Genomic DNA, 9,556 nt, shown 5'->3' on the forward strand with positions numbered 1-9,556 from the left:
TACTAGCCAATAGGATCCAATTAGTACATTAAAATGATTATTCACCAAGAGCAAGTGAAATTTATTCCTGGGCTTCAAGGGTGGTTCAACATTCACAAATCAATGTATGATACGCCACATTAATAAAAGGACAAGAATCATATGATCCTCTCAGCTGATGTAGAAAAAGCATTTGACAAAGTACAGCATCCTTTCTTGATTAAAACTCTTCAAAGTGTAGGGATAGAGGGAACATAGTATCATAAAAGCCACCACTAAAAGCCCACAGTGAAATCATTCTCAATGGGGGAAAACAGAGTTTTTCCCCTAAGGTCAGGACCATGACAGGGATGCCCATTCTCACTAGTGTTATTCAACATAGCACTAGAAGTACTAGCCTCAGCAATCAGACAACAAACAGAAATAAAAGTCATTCAAATCAGCAGAGGAGTCAAACTCTCACTCTTTGTAGATAACATGATACTTTACAAGGAAAATCCAAAAGACTCCATCCCAAAATTGCTAGAATTCATACAGCAATTCAGCAATGTGGCAGGATATAAAATCAATGCACAGGAATCAGTTGCATTCCTATACACTGAGACTGAAGAAAGAGAAATTAAGGAATCAATCCTATTTACAATTGCACTGAAAATTCATAATATACCTAGGAATATGCTTAACCAAAGAGGTAAAGGATCTGTACTCTAAAAACTATAGAACACCTATGGAAGAAATTGGGGAAGATACAAAGAAATGGAAAAACATTCCATGCTCATGGATTGGAAGAATAAATATTGTTTAAATGTCTAAGCTACCAAGATCAATCTATACATTTAATGCAATCCCTATTAAAATACCATCAACATTTTTCACAGAGCTGGAACAAATATTCCTAAAATTTGTATGGAACCAAAAAAAAAAAAAACCAAAATGCCAGAGGAAGGCTAAAAAGAAAACCAAAACTGGTGGCATCGCAATGCCAGACTTCAAGCTCTATTACAAAGCTGTGATCATCAAGACTGCATGGTACTAGTGCACAAAAAGACACAGAGATCAATGGATCAGAATAGAGAACCCAGAAATGGACCCTCAACCCTATGGTCAACTAATCTTTAATAAAGCAGTATAAAGTATCCAGTGGGAAAAAGAGTCTCTTCAATAAATGGTGCTGGGAGAATTGGACAGCCACATGTAGAAGAATGAAACTGGACCACTTTCTTACACCATACAAAAATAAACTCAAAATGGATGAAAGACCTAAATGTGAGACAGGAATTTTTCAGAATCCTAGAGGAGAACGCAGGCAGTAACCTCTTTGCTCTTGGTCGCAGTAACTTACTGTTAGACACGTCTCCAAAAGCAAGGGAAACGAAAGCAAAAATGAGCTCTTGGGACTTGATCAAAAAAGCTTCTGTACAGCAAAGGAAACGGTCAACAAAACTTAGAGGCAACCTACGGAATGGGAGAAGATATTTGCAAATGACATATCAGAGAAAGGACTAGTATCCAAAATCCACAAAGAATTTATCAAAGTCAACACCCAAAAAACAAATAATCTAGTAAAGAAATGGGCAGAGGACATGAACATATATTTCTCCAAAGAAGACATACAGTGGGCAACAGATACATGAAAAAATGTTCCACATCACTTGTCATCAGGGAAATACAAATCAAAACCAGAATGAGATACCACTTTACACCAGTCAGAATGGTTAATAGGACAGGAAACAACAAATGTTGGTCAAGTTGTAGAGAAAGGGGAACCTTCTTACTACTGCTGGTGGGAATGCAAGCTGGTGCAGCCACTCTGGAAAACAGCATGAAGGTTCCTCAAGAAGTTAAAAACAGAGCTACCCTATGACCCAGCAATTACACTACTAGGGGTTTACCCCAAAGATACAAATGTAGTGATCCAATGGGCACCTGTACCCCAATGTTCATAGCAGCAATGTCCACAATAGCCAAATTGTGGAAAGAGCTGAGAGGTTCATCAACATATGAATGGATAAAAGAGATGTGGTGTATACACATGATGGAATATTACTCAGCCATCACAAAGGATAAATACTTACCATTTTACATCGACATGGATGGAACCGGAGCGAAATAAGTCAATCAGAGAAAGACAATCATCATATGGTTTCACTCATATGTGGAATATAAGAAACAGCACAGGAATCATAGAGGTAGGGAAGGGAATCTATCATTCAGGGAAAACTGAATGGGTAGTCATTAGGGAGAAAAATCATGAGAGATTCCCAACTATAGGAGACACACTGAGGGTTGCTGAATGGGAGGTAGCTGGGGAATGGGGTAATTGGCTGAGAAGGAGGATAGGTGATGTAATGAGCACTGAGTATTATACAGAACTGATAAATTGTTGAACACTATATATGAAACTAATGATGTACTCTATGTTGGCTAATTGAATTTAAATTAAAAAAAAGAATTTGGGGTGCCAGAAGCAAATCCGTGATCTTAGTGAGTGAGAATATATTTGGGAATGAGGAACCAAAAGTCTGGGCTCTAATCAGCTATCACTTCTTTGATATGACTGCTGACTGGGTGGATCCACCCAATGTATTAATTTGTGCTTTAGTGTCAGTATTTCTCCCAGGATGGTTTTGTCTATCACATTATGCTGGAAAAGTAAATGTTGGTAGCACTTTGTTTTACTTATTTGTTTATTTGAACTCATTATTCTTAGGAAATATCCACTAAATTATAATATTATGAACTTTAAAAAGGCTCTGTGAAACAAACTCAACCCTATTTTGAGGTGTTTTTTTTTCCAACTTGTGCTAGATTCTGTTGTAAACAGAATATTGTAAATATTTTTAAGAATTTTTGTATAAATATTAATAAGTAAATTCATTTAGGTTTTCTGTTCTCTCAGTTTTTTTTTAAGATTTTATCTATTTATTTGAGAGAGAGAGAGTGCACAAGAGAGCATGAGCTGGGGGAGAGGCAGATGGAGAGAGAGAGAGAGGCAGACTCTCTGCTGGACAGGGAGCTCAAGGTAGGGCTCAATCTCAGGACCCAGGGACCATGACCCTAGCTGAAGACAGCTGTTTAGCCAACTGAGCCACCCAGGTGTCTCTCATTTATAGTTTTTATTTTTGTGCACTGTCATAGTTTAACATTGATATTATACTTACTTCACCTTACTTCACTAAAAGAATACTGTTGGAATTACTGCTCTTGAACTATTTATTTAGGATTAGAATTCTCTTTTTTTCTTTTAAAGTCTTTATTGCATTGCCCTAAATATCTGTACCTGGAGCTTTTACTGGGGTAGCTCTTTTACAATTTTTCCTGTTTCTTCATTGGAAATATTCTATACAAATAGTCTCTTTTTTTTTAAGATTTTATTTATTTATTCATGAGAGACACAGAGAGAGAGGCAGAGACATAGGTAGTGAGAAAGAAGCAGGCTCCCCACAGGGAGCCCAGTGTGGGACTTGATCCCATATCCCAGGATCATGCCTTGAGCCATAGGCAGACACTCAACCACTGAGCCACCCAGACGTCCCACAAATAGTCTACCTCTAAAGGGACTGGTTTTGCTAAACTTTTCAAGACAATTATTAATTTAATCCAAATTTTCAAGTGTATTTTTATAAAATTGAACAAAGTAATCTATAATTTTCCCCTGTTCATGTATTAATTTTGTCCTTGTCATTTTTTATTTTCTCTACTTTTTTTGATTAGGTTTGTCATGGTTTATTTTACTGAAATTTCTTAAAGCTTTTGAATTTATTCTATTTTTCCATTTTCTAACTCTTTAATTTCTGCTTTTATTTTTATGACCTGTGATTCATTGTATTGTTCTTCTCTCTTAATCTTGGTTTCATTCTTTCCTTTAGTCAATTTAAGCAATTAAGTCCATGAATTCTCTGCTGAGTACTGCCTTAGCTATATCCCATGACTTTTGATATATGATTTTTAATTATAATTCTTCTAGAAATTTTTCATGTTTGTTTTTCTCTCTGATCAAGAAAGACACAGTTTCTTTAAGTTTCTATGTGGAGAAGTATTTCTCTTTCCTGATTTTTTTTTATTGTTATCTGGTTTGTTCCATTATGGTCAGAGAATAGTATCTATATCATTTCTACTTTTAGGAACTTATTGGGGCTCTTTGTACCATAGTATGTAGTCCATTTTCATTAATATTTTGCTGGAATTTGAAAAGATGTATTCTCTATTTTTAATGAAGAAGTCTTAATATAGATCCATCAGATCTAATTTTATACTGTTGGAATATCTTCTGTGATCATACTTATTTTTGTTCACTGAGAAAAGCAAATTAAAGTCACCTAATATTAGTACATTTCTGAATGTTTTCCTTGTATCTCCCTTAATTTCAGCTTAATGAGAGTTACTTATGTGCTGTCTAAACTTAAATGCACATCTCTTATGCTCTTATATACTCATTATGAATTTTACATTTTACATTAAAAAGTGCCTTCTTGTCTCACTCAATTTTTTCCGTTTGAATTTCGCCTGTTATAACAATGGTGTTGTGACCTCTGTTTCTTTCTTGTTTGCATTCTTTTGCTATGCCTTTCCCATGATTTTATTTTTTGAATAAACAAATGAAACTTTCTGAGTCACTCTTAGGTGTGTTTTTTGTATATTACAAACAGTAGTTTTTCTTTCAATCTAATCTAAAATGATTCTTATTTTATATATCAGTTAAGCCCATTTGCAATTTTAGCAAAGAAATTCAGTGTAATTTGTGATTTGTAAGTGATACTATTTTCTGTTAAATATACCATTTATATGAGTATTTTTTTTTTTAGAAAATCTTTCATTGTGCCTTGTGTTTTCTAAATTGCAGTTTTTCAGATATTTTAAAAGGTGTATATTTGGGGATTGTCCTGAAATTTTATTCTTCATTTAGTTTCCTCTTTCTTTAGTTTCTGTTAGTTATGAACATCATAAAATTGACAGCTTAAATCCTCTCCTTTTCCATTTTTTTGTGTTTACCTTTGTACTCTTAATGTGTTCTAAACGTTAATACTTGGCTTATCCATTTTGTGAGATAATTTTAGACTCCCAGATAATTATAGACAAAGCCACCAATAGGTTTATCCTACATCCTTACTCATTTTTCCATTTAATCTGTAATTATTGAGAAATAAGTTTGTCAATTTCTTCTTATAATTCCATCTATATTTTCCTACATATTTTGTATGTATATTTTGTGCTATTTTTTGCTACGTGTAAACTGATCTGTTTTAATATAATGTCCTAGTAACTTCTTATCATTATTCAATGATCATCTTTCTACTAATTCTTTTGATGTTAGACTACATTTCTAGGTATCAAAGTAACTACAAACATTGTCTTCTGTTGGTGTTGATTGTTTATATCTTATTGCATGTTTTGATTTTAACCTTTTCCTGTCTTTAGGTTTTCTTTGTGATTAATGGGAAGTGTGTAACTGGACTTTGTGATCCCCTTACTGACTGCTTCACCTTCAGTGATACATGGTCATCTGCCACCAAAAAGTCAAGATCCTCCTCCTGACATCAGAAGGTCAGAAGGTCAGTGGTAGTCTAATGCTAGGTCACCATGCCCACATCATTTGCCTCACTTCATCTCATCACATAGTCATTTTATCATCTCACATCATCATAAGAAGGGTGAGCACAGTAGATGAGATATTTTGAGAGACAGAAGCAATACATAACCTTTATTACAGTATATTGTTATATTTGTTCTCTTTTATTTTTAGTTACTGTTGTTAATCTCTTACTGTGCCTAATTTTTAAATTAAACCTTATCATAGGTGTGTCCATATAGGGGAAAGCAAAGTATACATAGAGTTCAGTTACTATCTGTGGTTTCAGGCATCCATTGGGAGGTCTTGGAACATATCCCCCACAGATAAGAGCAGGACAACTGTATTATTAATCCAATCTGAAAACCTCTTTTAACTTCAAATCTAATCTATTTACATATATTGGGATTACTAAATTTTCTGGATTTGCTTCTACTAACACTGTATTTTCTATTTTGTTATGATCTTTCTTTGCTTCCTTTTTTTCTCCATCACATATTAAATTGATTACATTTTTAAGTATTCTCTATTTTCCTCTTACAGGCATAGTAATTTTAAATTTTAATTATATTAGTTAAGAGTTAGCCCTACATTTAAAATTTTTTTAATTTAAATTCCATTTAATTAACATATACTGCATTATTAGTTTCAGAGGTAGAATTTAGTGATTCACCAGTTGCATATAACACTCAGCACTCATCATATCAAGTGGCCTCCTTACTACCCATCACCCAATTACCTCATCCCCCCACCCATCTCCCTCCAGTGACCCTCAGTTCGTCTCCTATAGTTAAGACTCTTATGACTTGCCTCCCTCTCTGTTTTCATTCTATTTTATTTTTCCATTCTTTCTCCTATGATCCTGTTTTGTTTCTTAAATTCCACACGAGTGAAATCCTGTTGTATTTGTCTTTCTCTGACTGACTTATTTCGCTTAGCATAATACCATCTAGTTGCATCCATGTTGTTGCAGATGGCAAGATTTTGTTCTTTTTGATGGCTGAGTGGTATTCCATTATATATATGCCACCTCTTCTTTTTTTTTTTTTTTTGCCACCTCTTCTTTATCCATTCATCTGTCAATGGATATCTGGGCTCTTTGCATAGTTTGGCTGTTGTGGACATTGCTGCTATAAACATTCGGCTGCAAGTACCCCTTTGGACCACTATGTTTGTGTCCTTTGGGTAAATCCCTAGTAATGCAATTGCTGGGTCATAGGGTAGCTTTATTTTTACTCCTGCATTTTTAACATCACTACCTAAATTAGCAATATCCGGTTAAACTCTACCCTCTTTCCAAATAAGGCAAAGACTTAATTTTTTTTTAAGATTTTATTTATTTACTCATGAGAGACAGAGAGAGAGAGAGAGAGGCAGAGACACAGGCAGAGGGAGAACCTGGCTCTATGCAGGGAGCCCAACATGGGACTCGATCCCCGGTCTCCAGGATCATACCCCCGGGCTGAAGGCGGCACTTAAACCGCTGAGCCACCTGGGCTGCCCAAGACAAAGACTTTAGAATTTTTTACTTTATCTGCCTCATTCTCATGCTGTGATCATTCCATCATGTCCTTAAATTTAATAGTCATAATTGTTGGTGATTTTAATAGACATTTTTCATTCCTCATGCATATTTTAGGCAGATGAGCTGTTGTTGCTGTTGCTTTGTATATGTGTATGTTTCTCATCTTTGCTTCCTGTGTCCCAATTTTTCTTGCTGAATTTAGTATCCTTATGTATGTGGTAATAAAAGAAAAACAAATGACAACTATCATATGATGTCACTTTCCGTAAGATTGACAAAATCTACAAAGTTAATACTCTGTTGGTGAGAATATGGGGAAACAGATAAACTCATATTGCTGGTGGAACTGTGCATGAATATAACCTCTGTAAAGGCAATTTTTCAACATATATCAATATTAGTAATGTATATACACTTGGACTCAGAAACTCCCCCTTTAAAATTTTATCCTATGGATATTCTTGCACATGTGTATTATAATGTCTATAGAAGGCATTGCTTATATTAGCTAAGGACATCCAACCGCCCAACTACCCATCAATAGGAGAAGACAAGCTAAATGAAATATGATACTTCCATAAAATAGAATACTATATAGCCATATATTTCTAAGTGTAAAAAATAAAGTTCAGAACAGTGGATCTAAGGACTTGCTCTTTGTAAAAATAGGGAACAAGAGTATATACACATATTTGCTTAAATATACATGAAATTTCCCTAGAAGGATAAACACAAGGCTTACGCATGAGTTGTGTATACAAGGGGTCTTGGTAAACCACGAGAAGGATGGGAGTGAGGGTTTCCTCTGCATACCTTTTTGTGGCTTTTGGATTTTAAATCGCATTAGTGTATTGCTTATTTGCATAAATGATATATTTTAAAAAGAGAATAGTAGGAGAGTAAGCAGATAGAGGAAGTATAGGTAACTCTTTGGAGGAGTTTTGTAGTAAAGCTGGACAGAGTCCATCTTTTCCAAGCTTTGTGACCCAGGCAAGTTAGTAAATGTGCCTAAATCTCCATTTTCTCATTCTCAGAACTAATACAGTAATATCTGCCACTTAGGATTATCTTAAAGTAGGAAGATATATGTCAGGCACTTAGCATAGTACTTGAATGATTATTGTCATTAAAGTTATTACAATTCATAAGTACATAAAACTCTAGTTTCAAAACCTAGTATTTGCTAGGATCATTAGATGGACACCAGACTCAATCAGATGGGTGCTTTTATTGCTCACTTGGCACCAAAAACTGGGAAGATCTTTGTTTTCCTCATTCCCTACTTCTCCAAGATTCTGACAACTGTACTCTTCCTCCTCTTAAATCACAGCTACCATGTGGACTACAAGTGGCTATCCGACTCAGCTAGGGCATAACGGACTTGGAATTCAACACTATTTCCACATGGGGCAAAGTAGATGGGGTGGGAGGTCATCTGGGAGTTCCAAAGAAATCCATGAGACTTTCCTAAGGTTTCCCCTCTCCATTCATATCTTCCTTTGGAATGAATAAAATATGACCTAATGGGAAAGATGACAAAGGTACATAAGGAGGAGAAGTTAAGTGGTGGACAGATGAAATGATGTTAGATGGTAGGCAGGGTGATTACTATTATCTGTGGTTACAGGACCAGAGCACACTTGTTGGTATTTGCCTAAGTTCCACACTTTGACCTCCTGGGAACATTTTCAGAATGTGTCCCTGATATAGGACCTACTTAGGAATTTCCCTGAGATAACCAACTTTCCAGACCTTAAGGTCCTGAGATTTGCCACATCTTTCTGAACTGCCCCACTGGATGTCTGGGTTTTCTTCCCAGCTCGATCACTGAGTAGCCATGCAATTTCAGTCCAGTTTCTCTTTTTGTAAAGTAAGATTTGACTGCTATGTTACTTTTAAGATGCCTTCTGGGCTTAAAGTATTAGGAGTCTATGGGTGTCATTATACTGAGGATATCAAAGAATTTTAACAGACCATCTTCCATAAGGGCAACAGTTTCCATTAGGTTGGGAGATACAGGAATTATTATTCCCATCATATACATAGAGGAAGGATGTTTGGTTGAGCGGGGAAGGAATTAGGCCAGATTTCTCTCTCTCCAAATGGGTGAGGGGAAGGGATAAGTAGATGATAGACATGAAGAAGGGCACATGATGGGATGAGCACTGAGTGTTATATAAGATTAATGAATCACTGACCTCTACCTCTGAACCTAATAATATATTATATGTTAGTTAATTAATTGAATTTAAAGTAAAAAAAAAATGAAGGAGAAGGAAAAAAGTGGGTATTTCACGGTAGGTGATATTCAAGACACAAAAAGCAGACTGAAGCAAAGGTTGATCTGCGTAAGAAGCTCCCTACTCTGACCCCACCCTATTCCCAAGGGTTGCCAAGCAGAAAAAAAAAAAAAAAAAGCAAAACAGCAGAAGTTCTGGCTAGTTCGTTTGAGAACTGGAAAGTACCTGCTGTCTCTGGGAATG

Source organism: Nyctereutes procyonoides, unplaced genomic scaffold (assembly GCF_905146905.1).
Source record: "Nyctereutes procyonoides isolate TBG_1078 unplaced genomic scaffold, NYPRO_anot_genome, whole genome shotgun sequence".
Lineage (NCBI taxonomy): Eukaryota > Metazoa > Chordata > Mammalia > Carnivora > Canidae > Nyctereutes > Nyctereutes procyonoides.